At 48.5% G+C, this 25,122-nt stretch overlaps 1 protein-coding gene across 3 annotated transcripts in view; it reads left to right on the plus strand.

Moving 5' to 3' along the window:
- The window catches only part of BRWD1 (bromodomain and WD repeat domain containing 1), a 3,236,587-nt gene that overhangs the window by 605,195 nt on the left and 2,606,270 nt on the right, over positions 1-25,122 (plus strand). The gene's annotated exons all lie outside the window — the stretch shown is intronic.

Raw genomic sequence — 25,122 nt, forward strand, 5'->3', positions numbered from 1 at the left:
CTTCTAGCAAAGGACGCGATAGAACTCGTCCCGGGCAACCAGGTAAACAAGGGTATTTATTCAACTTACTTCCTTGTGCCAAAAAAACATCTGACTATGCGCCCAGTATTAGACTTACGCCCTGCAAACAAGTATGTCAAGCCCCAAAAGTTTTGCATGACTACTCTCCAAGAGGTAATCCCCCCATTCTAAAAAAGGGGGATTACATGGCAACATTGGATATGAAAGATGCCTATTTTCATATTTCCATGTTGCCAGCGCACAGAAGATTCTTGCGTTTCAAGGTAGACAGTCAGCACTACCAGTTCAATGTACTGCCCTTCGGTATAGCCTCGGCTCCAAGGGTATTCACCAAGGTACTGGCGGTGGCACACCTGCACAGGGAGGCAATCCCGGTGTACCCCTTACCTGAACGACTGGCTCATCACGGGGGAGACCCCATTAATTTGCAGGTCAAACATTCAAAGAACGATCGACCTCCTCTTCGAATTGGGTTTCTCCATGAACGAGAAAAAATCAAGTCTGGTGCCAAGCACCTCCAAACAGTTCTTAGGTGCTGTCTTAGACACTCAAGAGGGGTTGGGCTTTCCATCAGAGGAAAAAATTCGGAATCTACTACTGCAAATTCCTTTTTACAAGCCCGGTCGCCAAATAAGGGTGAGCAAAGCGATGCGTTAGCTCGGCATGATGGCGTCGTGTATTTACCCGGTCCCCCAAGCGCGCCTGCGCCCCATGCAAGAATGGTTGGTAAAACAGTGGTCTCAGGCAAATGGTCAGTGGGACGATCTAGTGGTCGTTTCGCCAACACTTGTTCAAAGTCTTCACTGGTGGACAAGAGAACCTGTCAAAGGGGAACCCCTTCTACGATCCAGAAGTACAGGCTGCAGTCACTACAGACGCATCCCTGTTAGGGTGGGGAGCACACATCCTCCACTACACAGCTCAGGGTATCTGGTCTCACACAATAACCAAGAATCATATCAATCTGCTAGAGCGTCTGGCAGTATTCAGAGCGCTTCAGGTGTTCGGACCCCACCTGTTGAACCTGTCAGTGCAGATCCTGACAGACAGCACAATAGCGATGTTTTACCTAAACAAACAGGGAGGCACTTGTTCGCCAAATCTGTCCAAGCTTGCCCAGAAAATTTGGCGATGGGCACTCAGACGGAACATTTACCTGTCGTCTCAACATGTTCCAGAGGATCTCAATTCGCTAGCGGACGCTTTAAGCAGAGATCACCTCCCAAGAGAACACGAGTGGTGTCTACTCAGAGAAGTCGTAGAAGACATCTTCTCACAGTGGGGTTTCCCCACTGAAGACCTATTCACCACAAGCGAAAACGGGCAATGCCCAGAATTCGCATCCAGGTTCCCCCAGCTAGACTCCAAGAGGAACGCACTGTGGATGAACTGGTCAGGAATGTTTGCCTATGCTTTTCCACCAACTCCTCTCATGAGGAAAGTGGTCAACAAGATGCACAGGGAAGCGATGACGCTCATTCCAGTTGCTCCCATGTGGGCGAGGCAACCGTGGTTCCCACACCTACGCAGACTAGCGGTGTGCGAACCCATCAGGCTCCCGTGCTGGGACAACCTACTGTCCCAGCACCAAGGACAAACAGTGCACCCTCAACCCAACTCGATGAACCTGGCAGTCATAGAGTTTGGACATCTCAACTTACCACAATGATGTATGGACATCCTAAAGGAATCTAGGAAACCTAACACGAGGCACTGTCCATTTGATAAATGGAAAAGATTTGTTATCTGGTGCCAGAATAAGCAAATCAACCCAGTTGATTGCACTCCTTCCAATATTGTCACTTACATGCTCCACCTGCTGGATGCAGGCCTGGTATTTAACTCACTAAAGGTACATCTGGCAGCACTGTCAGCCTACACCACTTCCCACAACAAGGTTTCGTGGTGGAAAGTACCAGTGGTTAAAGCCTTCATGGAAGGGGTAAAGAGACTCCACCCTCCAATTTCAAACCCACCACCTGGTTGGGACCTTAATGTGGTGCTTGCTAAACTCATGGGCCCACCATTTGAACCTATGCATAAAGCCAGTCTCAAACACCTGACCTATAAAACTGCATTCTTAGTAGCCATTAATTCAATAAGAAGGGTCAGTGAAATTCAGGCTCTGTCAGTGCAGGATCCTTTCTTTACTGTTCATAAGGATAAACTGGTTCTACGAACACACCCTAGGTTCTCACCTAAGTTTATTTCAAAATTCCACGTTAACCAGTCCATCGAGCTTCCTGCCTTCTTCCAAGAACCCAAAAGCTCTGCTGAGGTGAAACTACACACTCGAGATGTGCAAAGAGCGGTGCTATGCTGTGTAGACAAGACAAGACCGCTAAGGAAAACAGACTGTTTGTCTCCGTAGCTAGAGGCAGAGTAGGAGATCGCGTCTCTAAAGGTGCCATCTCCAAATGGATAGTCAATTGTATCCAACTATGTTACTCTTTTCTGAAAAGACTCTTGCCTTTTACGCCAAGAGCCCACTCTACAAGAGGAATTGGGGCCACTCTGGCTTTCATTGCAAATGTAGCCCTTGACACCATTTGCAAAGCAGCTACTTGGAGCTCTATGCACACTTTTACTCAGCACTACTGCATTGACACTCATTCCAAGACAGATACTCAAGTGGGACAAACAGTTCTAAGACATCTGTTTGCTCATGACCCATCTCACATCCCACCTCCTTCTTCTAACACTGCTCGCTAATCTATGCACAGCATGTGATCTAAGCAGATTCCACAAGCCTCAGAAGGGATACATTACTCACCGTAATTGTATTTCTGATGTTTGTATCTGCTTAGATTCACATGCGACCCACCCTTCCTCCCCTGTGAGAGAAGGCGCATGGATGCTTGTAGTCTTATCTTCCTATCTATCCGCTTGGATAATCTGTACTCGCGCTACTCCTCATGCCAGAAAAAATACAATCTGAGGGTCCTAAACGCGTGAGGGATCATGGGTACAGTGGACGTCACACTAGGAATAGTATTACTGGCACGCTGTTAGACAGAATCCTGTGCAGTTCTCTTGGGGACCACTGCAAAAAGATTAAGACTACAGGAGTAAGCAGTAAACCCAATTGGTAGCAGTCTGCACCACCCAGATTTACCTGGTAGCTATGGCAGAGCAGTCAGACTTCTCTCAAGAAGAGTAAGGCAGTATGTAAAGTATACACAATAGGACCAAAAACACAGTGAAACAAGCAAACACTGGCCAGAGCTTGTTATCAAAAGTATATAATTATTTATTTAACACACACTTTAGAAAATACACTAGCACTATTAATCAAAGCAAGTTCAAAACACAATCAGAAAAGTATACACACCTCCCTTAAGAATTATTAGACAAGTCTAAGTCAAAACACCACTTTTTGTCAAAACAGAGGTGAGTGTGTAACTTAGGTGGCACTCCAATAATTAAGTAAAAGGGAGAGAAAAAGGCAGGTCATAAAAATAAAAGTTCCCAACACTTTTAAGACACCAAAACAAGTTGGTGAAGGCAGATACAGGTCTACTGTAGAGCCAATGTTCATAGGCCAGGCTCACTTTAAATAGAGCAAGGTGAAATGTGCCCAAGATCACAGTTACGAAATGCATTAAAGTCTTGGTAGAAATGTTCAAAAGAGGTTGGAGTGGTTCAAAACATAAAGTTAGAAGGTCTGGGGCCAAGCCAGTTGGAAAGCCAAGGATTTAAGGGTCGCCTTGAGCAGACTGAAGAAAGGAAGGCCAGGTGGAACACAGTACCTTTTAAAGTTGAGGAAGCTCCCGCAGTGGCAGTTGTTCCCGACAGCGGGTGCAGTTCGTGGTTTCGACCAGGGGAAGAGAGGATCTTGTCGAAGAGGAAATTTGGAGTCGTTGCACTGCCCAGGGAAGAAACCAGCCGCGGAGTTCGTCGGTTAAAAGGTGCGTTCCTGGTATTCGCGGTCACAGTGGTGAAGCTTGGCTATCCGGCCGCCGGGGTGCTTGGCACGGGCGATTCGACCAAGAGACGTCCTGTAAGGCGAAATGGCGAACTGGTTGATCCCACCAGCTCAGAGGAAGAAGACTTTCAGCAGAAGATCTTCTCTTGTCGTCGGGAAAGTGGTGAGGTTGTTGCAGCAGGGCTCCACCAGTGGTGTCGTCGTTGCAGATGGCTCAGCTTCTCCCCTCTTCGGATTTCTTAGGTCCTGTGGCGACTTCTGAAGTTCCAGTCCCAAAAGCCCTGCTTTTATGCAGAAAACCCCCCATTCAACAGCATAGCTGTCACTCAAACATTCTAAGTGGTGAGCCGGGCGGCTCACCGCTAGGCCAATCGGAACAGAGTGCGACTTGAGTTGCTAAGGCAACGGAGTCCAGGGTGCCCATTGCCCCACCCACACATCCTGTGGAACCCAGACAGAGTGGCACCAGTTGTAGGGCTTCTGTGGAGAAGCTGCCAAAAAGTGGAACAAAGGGCCCGACCTTGGTTGGAGTTACAGAGACGGACACGAATGCCATTTTTGAAAAGAGTTCTGGCAAAATACCCAACCGGTGTTTTAATATTAAATAAATAAACTAGCGGTATCTTTAACATTGCACCAAAAAGTGGTGCGTTTAAAATCAATGGGAAAATCCCATAGGAAATATTCTGGTGGAATATTTTGCGTGGTAACCACTGCCGCCAGCCAGAAACTCGACAAGGGGGGGACTGGACAGTGCCCCCTTGGAAACAGACCCAGGGGCAATCGAATTAACCCCTTCCAGTACTTCCACAATATGATGGTTTGTACTGGTTCTGTTCACAATTTTGGACTAGTAAAGTCAATGGTGACTTTACATGCCCTGGGAGACAGTAGTCAGTCCCAGGGTATGGAGTCTGTGTTTGGGGGTCACTATGACACCCCTGTGTTACTGCACGGAGGGTGCTGTGTAACACATACACAAAGACAGATGATACCCTATATAGAGTAAAAAAAAACATAGCCCCTAACACACAAGAAGTCAAAGACATACCTCAAATCATGCCTAAGAGTGGGAGGAAAAGAGTCTCACTCTTAGCAGGAGAAAAAAAACAAACCCCAAAAATCCAGCAAAGCTGCTGGGGTACTCACTAGGTCTGGGAAATTAGCCTTATAAGAGAATTCTCCCTAACATGCCCTGTGTCAACGCCCATTTTCGAGTTTCGAAAAACAAACTGTAATACTCTGCAGCTTCCACTAGATGTCGCCCTATGCACAGCATGTGAATCTAAGCAGATACAAGCATCAAAAATACGATTACGGTGAGTAATGTATCATATATTTCTGAGGCTTGTGGAATCTGCTTAGATCACATGCTGTGCATAGGCCGACATCTAGTGGAAGCTGCGGAGTATTAGTTTGTTTTTCGAAACTCGAAAATGGGCGTCGACATAGGGCGTGCCAGTAATACTATCCCTAGTGTGACGTCCACTTTACCCATGATCCCTCACGCGTCTAGGACCCTCAGATTGTTTTTTTCCGCCATACTGGTCGGAAGCATTTCGCAGAGTTCCCTGGCCTTAGCCATACTTTTGCAAAATATCGTTATATTTTCCCCATTCTCCACCCCAACGTCGAGTCACCGAACTGCCACACTCGACGCCGGCCCCGAGAAGAAATCGACCGTCCAGAGCTGCAGGACGGATTTGGGCCTCGGAAGGCCTCGGCCTCGGCCCAGGCCTCGGAAGGCCTCTGGCCTCGGCCCTGCAAGTAGGGTGAGTGGGGGGTGGACATACTCTATACTCCTTTGGTATATAGGTACATTCTTATATATTCCTACACTTATCAGCCCGCTGCCACAAGGTGCGTATGGAGGGTAACCCTTTCCAATTCTGCCCCAAGTGCAACCGCAAGTACCCTTGGGTTGACAGACACGCCACGTGCAATCTCTGCTTGCCGAGGGACCATCCCGAGGCGAACTGCAGAGTGTGTAGTAGGTTTAAACCAAAAACACTTAAGGAACCGGTCGATCAAGCTTTGGGCCTACCACGCCAGGCGTCAGGAGGCCATGGCAGCGGAGGGTGCCTTCAGCGATGGCAGCGACGCCGTACTTTCAGACGGCGAGGGCAACGTGGCGTCAAGAGACAGCCGAGTGCAAGTCCCTGACCTCGGAAGGTCGTCCGTCAGGGCGGCTATGGGGAAGACCCCCAGCGACACAAGCGCTACCCACAGCACTTCCACAAAGCACATGAAGTCCAACCGAGACTCGACGCGCACGTCGAGTTCTCGGAAAGAGGCACATAGAGAACGGTCCGAATCAGTGTTCTCTGGGTGTTCTCGATCTAGATCACCGCATGACTCCAGGCAATCATCCACTGTTGCCAAGAGTGCCTCGCTCTACAAGGTAACGGAAATTCGATAGTCGGAAGACGAAGCCGACTTCCATCCCCAGACCGCACTCCAGGAGTCGGCGCCCGCAGATCGCGTAACGGCGGCTCCCGAGTCCCTACCTCCACGTTCTAAAGATAGGGACACTACTCCCGAACCTCGACGTCAGGCTTCGAAGGCTCCGGATGGGCGGAAAGGCAGGGAAAATACTCTTCCAGCCACGGGGAGGGGGGAAAACAACAAAGGAAGCAGTCTCGGCCTCCTTCCACACCTCTAAGACTTTCCACTCCACTTAAACAGACAGACAAGTCCCAGTCTTCTATTATCCCAAAGACCCCTGCTAAAACCAGTAAGTCTAGTCAGGATAAGGTGGAGAAAGTTCAAGAAAGGGTCATTCCCAGTTCTTGAGAATGGTCTAGTGATGACATAGATAGGGTTATGTCAAGGATGTCATCATTAGCAGATTTTTACGCAAAAAACCCTAAACACTTTCTCTCTCATACTCCCGACGGGTCAGCACCCTCAGGCTCCAAGGATCCAATACCTCCAAGTAAGAAGTCCCGGTTTGAAGCCCCAACACGGTCTTCGGACCCCTTCTATATATACAGCCCTACTCTCAATATCAAGGGGATACTTCCTTTTGTGCGGATCTAGATTTGGGCATGTTGTAAGAGCAAACTGGTATGGGCTGCTATGGGGATGATGAGGACCAGGAAGAGGAAGAGTAGATTCCCCGGTAGAAAAAGAACCCCCGGTTACCGACTCCCCTGTCGACAACCAACCTCTCCTGAATGAAGTTCTGTCCCGAGCGGCAAAACACTTCCACATTGACACGCAGGGTGCTCAGGAAGAGAGGGACTTCGCCAAGGAGTTAGGAGAAAGGAGACCTGTTGCACAGGCCATCCCTATCCTTAAGTCTATTCAGAGAAGAATAGACCCTTCACTTGTAAATCCCAACCTCACCAGGGCAGTGAACCCAAGGATTGAGAAACTTTTCAGGGCAGCCCAATCAGACCCACTATACATAAGGGGGCATCTGAAGCCGGACTCCCTGGTAGTTACAAACACCCGTAAGAGGGTGGGAACACCCTTGTCATCGTCCGAAGCTCCTCCCGACAAGGAGAGCAAGTAACTATATGGGTTAGGCAGGAAGGTAGCCTCCACTTCCGCCGACCAAGCAAGTATTGCCAACTCCACCACCCTGTTGGCCAGTTACAACTGCCACCAGTGGGAAGAAGTTGCGGCACTCATAGACCCCGCCCCAAAACCCTTAAAGAGCCAATTGGCACGAGTTTCCGCGGAGGGAAGAGCCGTGTCCGGTTGCATTTTAAAAGCAACCTTTGATGCTGCGGATACCGCCGGCAGATTGATAGCAGAAGGGACTGTTATCAAGAGACACGCGTGGGTACGGCAGTCTGGATTCAAGGCTGAAACCCAAGCATCATTGTTAGATAAACCGGTGGAGCCGGATATGTTTGGTAAGGCGGTCGAGGACGCGCTGAAAAATGCCAAGGAAGAGTATGAGACACTCAAATCCCTAGGCCAACTAACCAATAAACCCCCTAATCAGAGAGGGAATGGCAATTTTCGTTGCCCACGCCGACACAATTCCCAGAGAGGATTTAACTATTTCCAGGGGCAGGGTACACCATGGAACAATAACAACCAGCAGTCTACCCAAGGTTATGGCAGGGGTAATAAAAGAGGACGTGGTAAAGGTAGAGGTGGCGCCAAACCTGCACCAAAACAGTGACGCTCCTTTCAGGGTCGCTTCTCACGCAACCCCAGTAGGGGGGGACGCATTTCCAACTTCACCCAAGCTTGGGAAGGGATCACATCAGACAGATGGGTGCTGTCAACAGTATCCACAGGGTACTGTATAGAACTACTGCAGCGTCCCCGGAACCATCCTCCACAACAAAGAGTAGACTCTTTAGAACATCAGAAGATTCTCCTCGAGGAGATCGCCATTCTGCTAGAAAAGGACGCGATAGAACTCGTCCCAGGACACCAGGTAAACAAGGGTATTTATTCAACTTACTTCCTTGTGCCAAAAAAAGATTTGGCAATGCGCCCAGTATTGGATTTACGGCCTGCAAACAAGTATGCCAAGCCCCAAAAATTTCGCATGACTACTCTCCAAGAGGTAATTCCGCCTCCTAAAAAAGGGGATTACATGGCAACATTGGACATGAAAGATGCCTATTTTCATATTTCCATGTTCCCAGCGCACAGAAATTACTTGCGCTTCAAGGTGGACAGTCGGCACTACCAGTTCAAGGTACTGCCCTTCGGGATAGCTTCGGGTCCAAGGGTATTCACCAAGGTACTGGCGGTGGCGGCAGCACACATACGCAGGGAGGCAATCCCGGTGTACCCTTTCCTGGACGACTGGCTCATCACGGGGAGACCCCAGTAATTTGCAGAACAAACATTCAAAGGACGATCGACCTCCTCTTCGAATTGGGTTTCTCAATAAACGAGAAGAAGTCAAGTCTGGTGCCAAGCACCTCCAAACAGTTCCTAGGAGCTATCCTAGACACTCAAGAGGGGTTGGCCTTTCCATCAGAGGAAACAATTCAGAATATACTACTGCAAATTCCGAATGATCAGGCCGGTTGCCAGATAACGGTACGCAAAGCAATGCGTTTGCTGGGTATGATGGCGTCCTGTATTTACCTGGTCCCCCACGCGCACCTGCGCATGCGTCCCATGCAGGAATGGTTGGCGAACCAGTGGTCTCAGGCAAGTGGTCAGTGGGACGATCTAGTGGTTGTTTCGCCAACACTTGTACAAAGCCTTCACTGGTGGACAAGAGAAAATCTGTCCACGGGGAAACCCTTTTACGATCCCGAAATACAGGCGGTAGTCACAACCGATGCATGCCTGACAGGGTGGGGAGCTCACTATCTCCACCACACAGCTCAGAGTCTCTGGTCTCACTCAGTGGCCAGGAATCATATCAACCTACTAGAGCTTCTGGCGGTATTCAGAGCGCTTCAAGCGTTCGAGCCCTACCTGCAGAATCTGTCAGTGCAGATCCGGACAGACAGCACTACAGCCATGTTTTACCTGAACAAGCAAGGAGGGACTCGTTTGCCAAATCTGTCCAAGCTTGCCCAGAAAATTTGGATATGGGCACTGACGCAACATCTTCCTGTCATCTCAACATGTTCCAGGGGATCTCAATTCTCTGGCGGATGCTTTGAGCAGAGACTCCTTCCAGAGGAACACAAATGGTGTCTACACAGATAAATCGTAGAAGATATCTTCTCTCTGTGGGGTTACCCTACTATAGACTTATTCGCCACAAGCGAAAACAGACAATGCCCAGGATTTGCATCCAGGTTCCCCCAACCCGACTCCCAGGGGAACACCCTGTGGATGAACTGGTCAGGGATGTTTGCGTATGCTTTTCCACCAACTCCCCTCATCAGGAAGGTGGTCAACAAGATAAACAGAGAATCGATGACGCTCGTCCTAGTTGCTCCCATGTGGGCCAGACAACCGTGGTTCCCACACCTACGCAGACTAGCAGTGTGCAAACCCATCAGACTCCCAGGCTGGTACAACCTACTGTCCCAGCACCAAGGGCACAGCGTGCATCCTCAACCCAACTCATTGAACCTGGCAGCATGGCTCCTGAGGTCATAGAGTTTGGACATCTCAATTTACCACAGAGATGTATGGACATCCTAAAAGAATCTAGGAAGCCAAACACGAGGCACTTATACTTTGACAAATGGAAAAGATGTGTTATCTGGTGCCAAAATAAGCATATCAACCCGGTTGATTGCACTCCTTCAACCATTGTCACATGCATGCTCCACCTGCTGGATGCAGGACTGATTTTTAACTCACTAAAGGTACACCTGGCAGCTCTGTCAGCATACACCACCTCCCATAACAAGGTGTCGTGGTGGAAAGTACCAGTAGTTAAAGCCTTCATGGAAGGAGTAAAGAGACTTCACCCTCCTATTTCAAACCCACCACCAGGATGGGACCTTAATGTGGTGCTATATAAGCTCATGGGCCCCCCTTTCGAGCCCATGCATAAAAGCAGTCTCAAACACCTGACTTATAAAACGGCCTTCTTAGTAGCTATTACATCTATAAGAAGGGTCAGTGAAATTCAGGCTCTGTCAGTGCAAGATCCTTTCTTTACAGTTCATAAAGAAAAACTGGTTTTACGCACACACCCTAGGTTCTCACCTAAGTTTATTTCTAAATTCCACGTGAACCAGTCCATCGAGCTTCCGGCTTTCTTCCAAGACCCACAGAGCTCGGCTGAGGTGAAACTACATACCCTAGATGTGCGTAGGGTGGTCCTCTACTATGTAAACAAGACCAGACCGCTAAGGAAAACAGACCAAATGTTTGTCTCCGTAGCTACAGGCAGAGAGGGGGATCGCGTCTCTAAAGGTGCCATCTCTAAGTGGATTATTAACTGTATCCAGCTGTGTTACTCCCTTTCTGAAAAAACTCTGCCTTTCACGCCAAGAGCCCACTCTACAGGAGGCATTGGGGCCACTCTGGCTTTCAATGCAAATGTACCCCTTGACACCATTTGCAAAGCAGTTACTTGGAGATCTATTCACACTTTTACTCAGCACTACTGCATTGACACCCATTCCAAGAGAGATACCCAAGTGGGACAAGCGGTTCTAAGACATTTATTTGCTCATGACCCTTCCCACATCCCACCTCCTTCAGGTACTGCTCGCTAATCTATGCACGGCATGTGATCTAAGCTGATTCCACAGGCCTCAGAAGGGATACATTACTCAACGTAATCGTATTTCTGATGCTTGTATCTGCTTAGATTCACATGCGACACACCCTTCCTCCCCTCTGAGAGAAGGCGCATGGATGCTTGTAGTCTTACCTTTCTTCCTATCTGCTTGGATTATCTGTACTCCAGCTTCTCCTCATGCTACCTCATGTCAGAGAAAATACAATCTGAGGGTCCTACACGCGTGAGGGATCATGGGTACAGTGGACGTCACACTAGGGATAGTATTACTGGCACGCCCATTTTCTAGTTTAAAAAAACAAACTGTAATACTCTGCAGCTTCCACTAGATGTCGGCCTATGCACAGCATGTGAATCTAAGCAGATACAAGCATCAGAAATACGATTACGGTGAGTAATGTGTCCCATATATCATCTCTCTTTCTTGGATATTAATCCTGATGATTGAGAAGGTCCCTCCTCCATTGGTTGATGGTCTAAGTTTGACAGAAAAGCCTCAGCTCCTTTGTGATCAGAAAGAGTGTACTGTCCCATTAAGGACAACTCTCAATATAGCCGGGTAGATCATGTAATATTTCAAATGCTTCCCTCTTGCTTTTTCCTTGGCAACTGCAAAAGCCTTCCTTTTCTCCATGACATCACGGCTCAGGTCCCCAAAAATCATAATTTTGTGGGATCCCCATGTTAATTCACTTCTCTCCCTTGCCTTTCTCAGTACCAATTCCCTCACAGGAAACCTCAAAAACTTAATGATGAAGTGACAAGGTCTTTGTCCAGGCACTGGCTTAGGTCCCAATGATCTGTGTGCCCTTTCAATTTCCAGAGGGGTGTTAGGGTGAAGATTGAGCAATTTAATCAAAGCTCTCTCGAGAAACTCAGCAGGGCATCCTTGCTCAATATTTTCAGGAAATCCAGTAATCAGTACATTATTCCTCCTGGAGAAATGTTCCTGTTCAGAGCATTTAAGAGACAGTTTCTCAGCTTGAGACTGCAACTCCTTTATTTGTATGGTCATTTTGTGGGAGCCATCACTCACCACCGTTAAATGAGTTTCCAAGTTAGCAAATATTCCAGATAGCATATTGTAGTTCTCTTCAAAAGCCACAAGAGAAGCTTTAATGTCAGCAATGTCTGTGATCAACTTCATCAGTATTTCCAAAATGTTATCATCTTTGTTTCCAGAACTGGACTCCTCCTCTCCTTTCCGTCTCTTAGATGGCTGTACAGTTCCTGAAGCAACATCAGCCATTATAATGTAGATTATAATGAATATTATGAAATCAGGGAAATGAAGGCAGGTACACGAGCTCAGCCTTCAGGTATCCATCCCTTGAGCTGCAGGTTCTAGAATCCAAATTTTATCTTCTTTGATCCATGTTTCCAGCCTTTCTAATACTAATGCTGAGAAGATTTTACTATCACAGTGCAATCAGACGATAGTTGTTGGGATCAGACCAATTGCCCTTCTTAAAAAATTGGAACAATTATGGATTCCTTCCAGGAACTCGGTGTGGCGCCTAATCTGAGAATGTCCCTGAAGAAAGGTGTCAGAACCAAGGACCAGAGATCCGGATTTGTCTAGCGTATGCTATTTGAGTCCATTGGGTCCTGCTGCATTAGAGTTCGAAGATTCTGTAATCGGCTTCTGGTAGGTACTACGAAGAATAACATGTCCTAACTACAACTATTACAAAAGAAAGCCCTGAGAGCAGCCCTTGGTTTAAAAAAAGAGACCATATCTCTCAAACTAGGAGAGATGTACATTGGTTACCGATTCTGTCAAGAATCTTACATAAAAGTCTCACCAACACACATAAATGTTTGACCCCTACCTACCTTAATGAGAGCCTTACACGCATAATTCCCAGCAGAACCCTAAGATCTAATTCCAGCAACCCCCTAGTTATCACCCGTTTCAAGAACTCAAGATAAGGTAATTCCAGTTTCACTATTGCAGCTCCTAGGATCTGGAATTCCCTCCCAACCAATATCACTAATGAAAAATCCCATATCCAATTCAAGAAACTGTTAAAAACCTTGTTATTCTATAAATACTAATACTACCACTGGTGCCTAGCACATACCCCCTGATTGTAGATCTGACTGTAAATATATATGACTCCTTCAAGTGTATTATTTAGCTCTGTTTTAACCCACTACTTTGTACAGTTTACTGTTTTACTATGTACTTCTCCATGCATTTGCTGAGAAGATATGTTACTTCTTTATTTGTATCCTCTTTGTACTTATATGCATCTTCCTTTATTTGTAACCAGCAAGCAACACATCTTCCTGTAACGTACGCTGTGATACCTCTGGTTTGGGCGTACTAATAAATGTAATAAATAAAATAAAAGCTACCTAACTGTTCAAAGTCAATGGTCCCAGGGCAATATTTACTTCATCTCTCACACGCTCTAGATGAGTTGGTGCACATATTAGCCAAATGCAGTCGCCATTCAGATTCCCCTACTGAATTACTTTGAAGTATAGTTTGGTCTATGGTATCTTAATTAATTATGGACCAAAGGTTTTGGGTGTTACTTTGCGTAAGCACTGTCAGCATTTTTTCACTATCCTGCTGAACCATTAGATGTTCTGGTTCCGAATCCAATTGTGGCAGTTTCTTGCTAGATCCCTTTTCTTTTTCTCATAGGTTTTGCTGTCAAGTGACTGCTGCCTCAATGATGCTAGTTCTGCCTTGTGCTTTTTCTTTCTATTCAATATCTCTATGATAACTACTTGAGTGTGCGTAGTATGCCTTTTTGCATGTTTTTTTAACTTTTCACCCCCCATATGAAGTAATTGAAAGATTTGCACGTGCACCTTTTCTGCATAAGTTCTTCCTGCCTGTTAACAACGGCCTCCAGTTTTTTTGTTAAATTTGCCCCTTTGCAGCAAAATATTTTGCGTCTATTGTCACCGCTAGTTACCACCAACCCCTGGAATTGCTCCCTGGGTTGGGGTTTAGCGTGTAGACCAAATGTGGCTTCTAGTATGTTATGATCACTCAGTTGTGTGGTAATGATCTCAAACCTATTGCACTGCTTAAAGATTAATTGGGATAGTATTAAGTAGTCAATATTGGATGTTGGTTTACCTCTGTTCCATGTTGCCCTTTTTTGTTAAATCGCCCCTCACATTCCTTTTTGCAACTAACAAGTCCCAGTTTTCTAGACGCTGAATCAATTTCCTGATTTCCACCTCTTCTATATAGTTCGTGTTAAAATCACCTCTCATTATTGCATGCCGTTCCCCACTAATCCTCCAGTCCAAAAGACAATCTTCTATATGTCTTATGAATTACTTTAGCCCACCTTTCTCTGATACCAATGTGCATTGATAATCAGGATCTTCAGGTGGTTGTTTTTGTTCATTTTGTAATTTACTGTGAGCGTCAGGATACCGGGGGTTGTTTTCGAGATGGTGTTTATGGACTCAAATATTTGGAACTACGAAAAACTATTTGGTAGTTCGATGCGCGATGGCTTCCCTACTACTTTGCTCCTATTGCTCTGGCCCTCCAGCCTTTTAGTTCCTGGCTGGTTTATGTCTTTTTTTAGATAATCTTTACATTCCTTTCTTTCTTGATAGTACATGCAGCTCAGTTCTAGGACCTGGAACATTTAAAACGCAGAAGTGTTTGCTTTGACTTCACCTTTATGTTTTCGTATAGTTCAACTGGGGCACTAAGGACAGTGTTAAGTGCTGAAATTTTTGATGTTAGCTTGATATGCTTGTCTGCCTCTCTGAGTATGGTGCAGGATTCTAGACCATCTTGTCTGTTTCATATCCTGTCCTGTTGCTTCTAATAATTGTGAAGGTGAGCCTGCCATCAAGTCAGACTCTGCCTGAATTGACACAACTGCTGGTTGGTCGTAGCAATATCCCTGTGCTTCCCCATACTCAACAGTTTGCCTGGCCACCCTCACCTTTATTGCCCATCGAATTCCCAGAAGGTATACTAGTCCCCTCCAGTATACTTATGTCAGTGAGAAGGCCGATGTGTCAGAGTTTAACTGTTGCCTTTGAGGTCGGCACTAGTCCCGATTTTGTTTGCAATAGTCGTAAGTCTTAGGGTCCTTTACCACATTTGTATTTGGTGAAGCATATAACTTGTGTCTAGATGCTGTGTGGATTCCCTGCCTTTGTTTTGATGTAATATCAACATGTGTAATTCTTCTGCTATTTGAACACGCTCCCTGTGCGTCTGTGTGGTCAGTCATTGAATGGTCATTCTGAGATTACAACAAATTGAATCTACAAACTCTTCTTCTGTAATTTTGGAGCAGAGTTTTGATTGGACTTAAGCATCATATTCAGTGGTGCGTAATTGATTCTCTGCTTCCTTACTCAATGTGCGTCCTCTTAAAATCTTAGGGGCCTCTGTTTTCTGTTTAAGTTGCAAGGCGACGGGATGTGTTAGCTTCCTTCTAATTGGGGGTATGGTTTTACTTTAAGGGTTTGGTGTGTAGTGCTGCACACTATTTTTTATAGCTTAGGTTCTATTGTGTTATGCTGTGTACCGCTTCCAATTTGGTGGTATCTAATTGTTCTGATAACTGGTTAGTGATTAGGGTATACCGTCCTTTGATCACAGGACTTTTCATCGCCGGGATTTTTACCGCAAATTTATTTTCGTTTTTTTGGGGGGGTGGAGGGGGGGGGGTTAAAAAATTTACAAAAATTGTGTTAGGGAATAAAAAAATAAAGTGAACAGGGGGTTTGGTGGGTTAAGAAATTTGCGGTAAAAAAAACCCACGATGAAAAGTTCCGCGATTAAATAACGTAGAACCGTGATTAGATACTAGGTAACACTCTAACTTCCCTCACCCGCACCCCTAGCGTGCAAGTCAATCTTCAGATGTATAGTTCACCATAGAGACAGCCAACCCTAATTCAAAGGCTCAGATCCCACAGTCACTTACTTGGTAGTCCACACTTAACAGGTCACACAATTTATTTAATGCAACCCTGACTTATAGTCACAGAAATGTGTTTTCTCCAGCATGGGGTCTGGCATGGATTCACATGCTCATGAATATTCCCCGTCGTCAGGCTGGGAATCCTCGGTAAAGAAAAAGCAGTATCAGTTTCGTTTCTGATCTGTCTTTCGTAGGAGTAACCAATCACTGATCTTTGCGTCATACTGACCACAGCCAATGACTGCCATCTCCCTAAGCCCTGCCTCTGGCAGCCATCTTAAGATTTTTACCGCACGTTCAAGTGTTGGGATCCTCGTGCTATTGCTCTCGAGCTTTAGTGCTTTTTTTGCGCTTTTTCTTAGGAAAATTTTCTCTTTTTCGGTCAAAAGAGCCTCAAGCTCCACCGTTTCTTTATCCGATCAACGGGGACCCGTGTCGGATTCTTCTACGCCCCTCAAGTGTGAAGATTTCGTCGAGCCACGCTTTTGGAGGACTCCAGAAGTTTCTCAGGCCCATCTCGATCATGGCCCAGGAGAAGGGAAGCTCGACGCCCGGAAAGCTGTTCAGGGTCTGCCCTGGATGCCAGCTTCAGAATGTCTTTAAGGAGGACGAACACTCCCTTTGCCTCTACTGCCTGCATGAGGACAAGACGCACGTGGAGAAGGACTGTGCGTTTTGCGGCAATATGTCGGAGCGGACCATGAAGGATGATACGGGGACTGACACGGCCACGACGGGTACAGACGACGTCACCTCCCCCCCTCCCACTCCCCCGGGCTTTCCCGCCCGACGAGATTGGATCGTTTCACGCCATGATCGCCAGGGCATCCGAGCTTTTCCAGCTCTGCCCGGAAGAGAAGGAAGGTTTCCTTTATCAACGGCGCGAGGCCAAGAGGAAGACGGTCCTCGCTGTACCTCTACTGGACGATATCGGGGATGAGGGTCTCTCCCTCCTCAAGAACCCATCCACAACGCCGGCGAGAAGGGATCGGTACGAGAAGAAGTACCGGGTCCCGGACGCGGCCCCCTTGTGCCTTCGGGCACAGCCGACGCCGGACTCGGTCGTCTCCGCGGCGGCCAGGAAGAAAGCGGGGGGGGGGGGCTCGGCCTCTACGTCAACCTCCCCGCCGGACGGCGAGGGAAAGAAATTGAACACGATGGGACGCAGAGTCATCTCATCGGCAGCGACGACGATTAAGGCTGCCAACGCCTTGGCTATCATAGCCCGCTACGACAGGGAGTTGTGGTACAAACACGCCCCCCGCTGGACTTCCTACCAGACGACAAGAGGGCGGAGGCCCTAGAGATCTTGCAGGAAGGAGAAGTGGCGTCGGACCACGCCATTACGATAGCGACGGACATCGCTGACACTGGATTTCGCCAGTTGGGCAACGGCGTGTGCCTTAGGCGGCGTGGATGGCTCAAGGCTACTGACTTCCGTCAGGACGTGCAGACTAGAGTCTTGGACATGCCGTTCGACGGGAACAACCTGTTTGGGAAAACAGTGGACGATTCCCTACAAGCCGTCAAGACGGTCACGGAGACGGCCCGGGCTCTTGGTGTTCTCCAGCAACGGCGGCCGCCCTTTTGGAGCGGCGGAGGCAAACAGGGTGCCTCCAAAGGTTCCAGCGGCGGATTTTCCACCTATCGTCAAGCGGCCCGTTCGTCGTCACAGGAAGCCTACAGGGGACGAGGCAAGTCAGGCGGACCCCGCCGTCGTCGCCAACGAGGACAAGGCGGCAAAGCCTCGTCGAAGCAGGACTGAACCGGCCGTGGGGTCGGGCCCCCACTGAAGCACCCCAGTGGGAGGCCGGCTGGCGAGCTTCGTCAGCGTGTGGGAGTCCATCTCCACCGACCATTGGGTGCTGGACGTCCTGGCTCAGGGTCACGCGCTCGAGTTTCTAAAGAGGTGCCCACGCGCCCCCCCCGTGGCCAGGAAGGAACATCACATCCCTCAACTTCTCTTGGAGGTAAAGGCGATGCTCAAGAAGGGCGCCATCGAGCTTGTCCCAAAGAGGCTTCGGGGCTCCAGAGTTTACTCAAGATACTTCCTCGTGAAGAAGAAGACGGGAGGATGGCGTCCCATCCTGGACCTACGACGACTGAAAAAATTCATCAAGGCACAGAAGTTCCGGATGGTCACCCTCCAACACGTCCTGGGTCAACTGGAGGAGGGCGATTTCCTGTCGTCGTTGGATTTGGAGGATGCCTACTTCCATATCCCCATCCTAAAGGGACACTGAAAGTTTCTCAGATTCGTGGTCCAAGGGTGTCACTACCAGTTCAGAGCCCTTCCCTTCGGATTTAGGTCGGCACCCAGGGTGTTCACCAAGTGCCTCGCACCGGTGGCAGCGCAGCTGCGCCGAGAGGGGATCCACATCTACCCCTACCTGGACGACTGGCTCATCCGAGCAAAGACGAAGGAGCTCGCCTCGGAGCACACGACAAGGACCATCCAACTACTCACAGACCTGGGATTCTCCATAAACTACGCCAAGTCCCACCTGGTGCCCGCACAAGACGCACTGTTTCTGGGAGCGAAGCTCGACAGTGTCGCTTCTGGCCTCTCCGTTGGAGGAAAGGACGAGGGCCATCTTGGTGCAGCGGATGCTGGTTGCGGACGCGGCCAGGGTGAGGTCCATCAAGTCCCTCCTCAGAATGATGTCCTCTTGCATTTATCACATCCGCCTGTGCAGGCTTCGGATGCGCCCGTTGCAGGAGTTCCTGGACGCGCGCTGGATCCAGACGGACGGCTTCGAGGACAGGATCACACTCGCCGAGAGTTTCCGACGAGCGATCCGGCGGTGGGGCACCCGCGCGCATCTGACGGCGGGCATGGACTTCCAGACCCCGGGCCACCAGAAGACAGTGACCACGGATGCCTCCCTGGAAGGGTGGGGAGCGCACACCGAAAACCTGCACGCGAGGGGTCTTTGGCTGCCGGCGGAAAGATCCCTCCATATCAACGTCTTGGAACTCCGTGCAGTGTTTTGGGTCCTCAGGTCCTTTCTTTCGTCCCTCAAGGGCAAGGTGGTGAGGATCTTCACCGACAACACCACCACCATGTTCTACATCAGGAAGCAGGGCGGTACCAGATCCCCAGCCCTGTCCAAGGAGGCACAGGATCTGTGGCATTAGGCCATCGCCCAAGGGATGTTTCTGGTGCCGTTTCATCTGGCAGGAATAAAGAACACCATTGCTGACTCGCTCAGCAGAGCTGCGCTCGTGCCACGAGTGGGAACTACGACAGGATCTAGTGGACCGCCTCTTCTGCCGCTGGGGCACACCCCAGATCGACGAGTTCGCGACGGCGACGAACTCCAAGTGCCGGAGGTACGCCAGCAGGTTTCCCCAGCCGAGGAGCATGGGCGATGCTTTCTCGTTCCCCTGGGAGGGCCTGTTCCTATATGCGTTCCCTCCATTGCCGCTGCTGATCCGGCTCATCAACCAGCTCAAGAGGTCACGGTGCAGGATGATCCTCGTCGCACCTGCGTGGCCGAGGCAGATATGGTTCCCGGACCTTCTGGACTTGTCAGCGTCCCCGTCAATCAAACTGCCAGTGGACGCGGATCTTCTCTCCAGGGAAGGAGGCGCCATCCTCCATCACGACCCGAAGTCGCTGAACTTGCAGGCCTGGGTCCTGCAGCGTTAGAGTTTGGAGGTTACGACATACCGGCCGACTGCAGAGAGGTTCTTGCAAAGGCCAGGGCGTCCTCAACTCTTAAATGCTACGGACACAAATGGAAGAGGTTCTCTGTCTGGTGCCACGCACAGAAGATTAACCCTCTACGGATTACGGCTCCTCAAGTACTGCTGTACCTGCTGACGCTGGCCAAGGCTGGACTGGAGCACGCTTCCATCAAGATTCATCTTGCTGCGATCTCCCAATACACCAGAACAACGGGACGGACGTCTTTGTGGTCTCATCGTCTGGTGAAAGAATTCATGAAGGGACTGTTCAGATCGTTCCCGCCGGTGAAGGCCCCGGCCCCGGCGTGGGAGCTCAACGTGGTGCTGACCAAGCTCATGGGACCTCCGTTCGAGCCTCTGCACTCGGCTCCGTTGAAGTTCTTGTCGTGGAAAACAGCGTTTCTTGTGGCCATCCCCTCCGCACGACGGGTGGGAGAGATCCAGGCCCTTTCCTGCAAGCCCCCGTACTTGACTTTTCACAACACGAGGGTAGGGCTCAGGACGCACCCCTCCTTCATGCCCAAGGTGCCGTCGGACTTCCACCTCAACGAACCCTTGGTGTTGCCTGTTTTCTTCCCGTCGCCTTCGTCGCCGGCTGAAAGGACTTTGCACTCGCTGGATGTGGCGAGAGCGCTGAAGTTCTACGTGGACCGCACGAAGAGTTTTCGGAAGACGTCACAACTTTTTGTGAACTTTGGATCTGTCAATCAGGGGAAGGCTCTGGGGAAGGCTCTCGCAAAGGCTTCGATTTCCAGATGGCTCTCCGGCTGTATCATGTACTGTCATCGGTTGGCAAACCGACTGCTGCCTGGCCGTCCGAGAGCCCATTCCACCAGAGCGATCGCAGCTACCACGGCGTTCCTATCTGGTGTGCCCTTGCTGGACATCTGCAGGGCTGCTACGTGGAGGTCGACGTACACCTTCACGAAATTCTACTGTCGATCGGGATTCCAGGGAGGAGTCCAGGGTCGGCCAAGCAGTGCTGCGCAACCTGTTCGCCTAAGGTGAGCCTGGTGAGGCGGTAAGAATTGCTTAATGTTGAGTTTTTGATGTAATGCTTAATGTTGAGCCTTTGCCACCTCCCGTGGTTGTGCATGTGTGTACTGCTATGTATTCTTTTATTCATGAGCATGTGAATCCATGCCAGACCCCATGCTGGAGAAGGAACAAGTTACTTACCTGTAACTGTTGTTCTCCAGCATGGGTCTGGCATGGATTCACATGCGAACCCTCCCGCCTACCCCTCTGCGGCTCTTCACTTGGTCATACTGCCTCTTCACGTGCTACCAAATCTGAAGATGGCTGCCAGAGGCGGGGCTTAGGGAGATGGCAGTCATTGGCTGTGGTCAGTATGACGCAGAGATCAGTGATTGGTTACTACTACGAAAGACAGATCAGAAACGAAACTGATACTGAGTTTTCTTTACCGAGGATTCCCAGCCTGACGACGGGGAATATTCATGAGCATGTGAATCCATGCCAGACCCATGCTGGAGAACAACAGTTACAGGTAAGTAACTTGTTCCTTACTTTGCTAAATGCCATTTCAAAGGCCCGCAGTCACTTGCTTGGTATTTCACACTAGGCGGGTCACACAATGTTTTTATCTACAACCAACTTATAGAGAGTGCAGAAAATTGCATCACTTCACAAAATGCAAGTTCAAAAGCTCTAGGCCGCAGTCACTTGCTTGGTAGTCTGCACTTGGTAATTTGCCACAAACCTATATGCTCGTCACAAAATAAGTCCCATCTTCACCAGATGCAAGTTTAAAGGCACTCAGCCCACAGGCACTTGCTTTTTCTTATGTTGTCTCTCAGCAGAATATTGATTTCAAGAGGTCAAGAATGTAATCATTTCAGGCTCATGTGTACTCAATATGCTATTGAAATATTGGTGCAGACTGCTCACAAGAACAAGTTCATAGGTATTTTCCCCACAATCACTTGCTCGATCAGTCTTGTATCAACAATGTACACAGAGTTCCAGCACCAGCAATCTTTCGCTCAGTTGAGGTTTTTAGCGTTTGTGCAAGTTTTGCAGCTTTCAAAGGTCAGGCGATGCGAGGTTCGTTGAGCATGGTGGCTCGGCAGAGGCTTGCTCGAATGCACAGTTTAAATGAAAGAAAACTAGCAAGGAAGCAGCATACAGTGGCGAAAATGGTCATATATGCTAAATCTAGGAAATCACTTTTCCCGTTTGGTACTTGCTTGAATATAGAGAGCAGTTGCACCGCTGCAATGCTACCAGGTAATGATCGACCTTTGTCCCCCGCACACCTGACACCAACAACACTGTACTCGCACTGCTCGCTCTGCTCCTGGAGACAGTTTAAGAGTGGTAGGCTCCTCCACCTTGGGAACTGAAACGAAAGGCAAACTCCTGGTCCACAAAGAAAGTAATGCCTGCAACACCAGCAACACTCTACTCACTCACTCTGCTCATTCTTTAATTACTTCCGAAATCACATATTGTTTGGAGGCTTACTTTTCTTGCAATGAAACTATAACTTTCATTTAGAAATCTTTTTTCACTGGGTATGTGTATAATATATAGTCTCATGGCTCTGGTACATTGTCTGAGAAGCTGGCGTGTTGTGCCTCTGTCTGGAGTAACCAGCCCATAGACTGAGGCGGAAGTTGGAAACAAACTGAGAGGGAGAAGTGGTAATAGGAGGGGACACAGAACTAACAGACTGGGAAAATGTACTTCAATGAACCCTAATTCTCCCATTCTGGAGCTGCTCCCTCTCCTTGTAACTCCTCCAGCATGTGCCCCTGTGTACAGTGCTTAATTGCTTTGTGATAGGCAAGTGCTTCAGAAATCCCATACAGTATGATGGGTTTGAGGTAGCGGGAATGTGATGGTATAAATTGGGGTGCTTGTGTAATGATAGGCAGGGGATCAAACGGAACGACGATCTCTTGGTAACAAGTATTTTACAATGATGACATGATCTCGCTCCTTGGAAGGTAGTTAAAAAATGTACGTAAGCATGATTTTGGAGGACCCCAAGAGCTCGGGAAGGTCTAGAATTGTGTTGCGTAAAAGTGTTGGGTAGTTTTTAGGCACCCCATACAAGCCCCAGGGATATAATCTGGTACTGCCAGGCCAACTGTTAAGTGTCAGAGCCAAGGATTGGCCGTCTAAAAATGTGAATACAGAGACCCATAGTGGGAGAGAGGGAATAGGATATTAAAACCACTCTACAAGAGGCATACATCCACAGAGGGTGAATTCACTTCTGTAATATGTGAATAGTGTGTGAGGTCCATGTTTGAAATGCTTACATGTGCTGCTCTTGGTGTTTGCCAGCATTGGACCATCTCGTGTTTCTAGGGCCAGCCTGTGAACTCGAGCAGTGTGATAGTTCCCTGCCGGACTCTGGGGAATTCTAGAGTGAGTATGAAGGCTGGGCGCCTCTCTAAATAAGGGGTGTGCTATGCAAAGGTTCCCTTGGTCACCCTCCTTTTGCATGTGCTTGGCCACAGTCTCAGTGCCACACCAGACCCTCCTGCTCCTGTTAGGGAGTCGAGGGATGGCATTCATGCAGCAAAGGCAACACCTGCATACTCTGCTCACCTCACACAGGTACAGAAATCACATACAAATCTACAAAGGGAAAGAGAGGCCTGCGTTATGACAGGAAACTTGGCAGGCAGTCAACTTGCCATTGCACAAGGCCTCCTCTCTCATACAGGTATACAGTTCGGAACAGGTGGGTTCCCAGGGGAAATTGCAGAGTGTGATAACCAAAGAGCGAACCTCCCAAGAGAAAGGACTAACCAGGTCCGTCCAACTCGTACATCAGTTCTGGAAGTCTTCCTCCGAAGTGAGGTTCACCAGTCAATCTCTACACCAGGTGCCTGAAGTAACCCACATGATTTCCCCGTCCCCAAAAAGAGGCTGGAAAGCTAGGTCGGAGTGTTGCAGGCAGAGAGTATTGGCCAAGGATATACAAGCCATACTCTGGGGTGGAGACCAAGAGCCATTCCTCTTCCTGCCTAACACACCAGAGTTCCCTTTCAACTGAGTTTGGAAGACTGGGCCTAAGCCCTATAAAAGCCCACAGACTCAGTCAGTTGGTTTGCGTGTTTGGAGAAGGAGCTGGAGAGAGGCATTTTGAGATTGGCGAGCGCAGAGTATATGGAAGGCATTTGAAGGGAGTCAGAGATGAGTGTTAGGAGGAGTTTGGAAAATGTCAGGTTGTTTCTGGCAAGCGTCGGGAGGTGGTTAGTGACAGCAGGGAGGTGGTTGGTAAAGTGTCAGCAGTTGTTGGGAAAACATCGGGAGGAGATTGGACATTATAATAAGGCTGTAAAAAGGAGGTTGTGAATAACAGAATTTGATGAGTAGAGTTTGGCGAAGAGGCTCGCCACCAGATGGGCCAATGAAGATGGTTGAAGAACAGAGACTGCGAAAGAACACCAGGGAGTGATTAGGAGAAAGTCAAAAGTAGGTTAAAGAGGATAACGAGGGGGGCAGCAGGCGGCAGTTGGTGCTGGGGCAAGGAACTGTAATAGATAGCCAGGTTAGGAAGGTCCCAGAACATCTGGTTGGCCCTAGCTGGGTGCTGCGGTGAGGGGTGGAATGTGAACACTTAATTTACCTCAATCAGCCTTACAAAAGTTCCCTGAAGGGACAAACATGTAGACCCTTGCAGAAATGGATAGGCAGATCCAGGAAACTTGTCCTTTTACGAAATGGAGATGCTCCAATGTGGCTCTGATTAACATCAGGAGACCGGCTCCAACAAGAACCTGCAGGGGAAGAAGAGACCTAAAGCCAGGAGACAGCGTGAGGGTGGGTGCAGGAAACCCTCGAAGCACAGAGACATTGAAAATGTTTTGGGAACCTCTGAAAGCTTTGACAGGGGAAAGGGTGGGTGCAAGGCCAAACCTGGGGACAACCCTGCAGGGGGGGCATGGGACACCCAAATCAAACCCCTCGGGGAGAAGAGTGAAATACTGGGGTAGAAAGCCCCTTACCCAAGAAGGGATTTAACCGGGATTTAACCCAGGTTTTGAGAAACGCTGTGACCTTGAGTTATTTACTCTTGTTTATTATTTTGGCCTCTCAAGTTTCTGACTTGATGTACTTCTTGATGAGTGTTACTCTCAGGACAGCAGTTACAGAATATAATGAACTACTGTTGGATTACAGACTTATAGTTGCCAATTTTAGTTCCCACGCCCCTTGCATAAAAATTGTTTCATATATTATTCAATAAACAAGTCAAAAAAGGTCTCACCAATAGTGTGTATTCTATATGTATATGTGCCCCTCATAAGATTTGCGACACTAGAACTAAAAATTTCCAGGTGTTTATTCAGACATGCATATAATACTTTACAATCTCATTTGGCAGACATTGCATGTCAAATCTCTTATCACTTTACATGCACATTTTGAAAACCTACAAA

The sequence above is a fragment of the Ambystoma mexicanum genome, chromosome 7p (assembly GCF_040938575.1).
Source record: "Ambystoma mexicanum isolate Mex_15411 chromosome 7p, UKY_AmexF1_1, whole genome shotgun sequence".
Lineage (NCBI taxonomy): Eukaryota > Metazoa > Chordata > Amphibia > Caudata > Ambystomatidae > Ambystoma > Ambystoma mexicanum.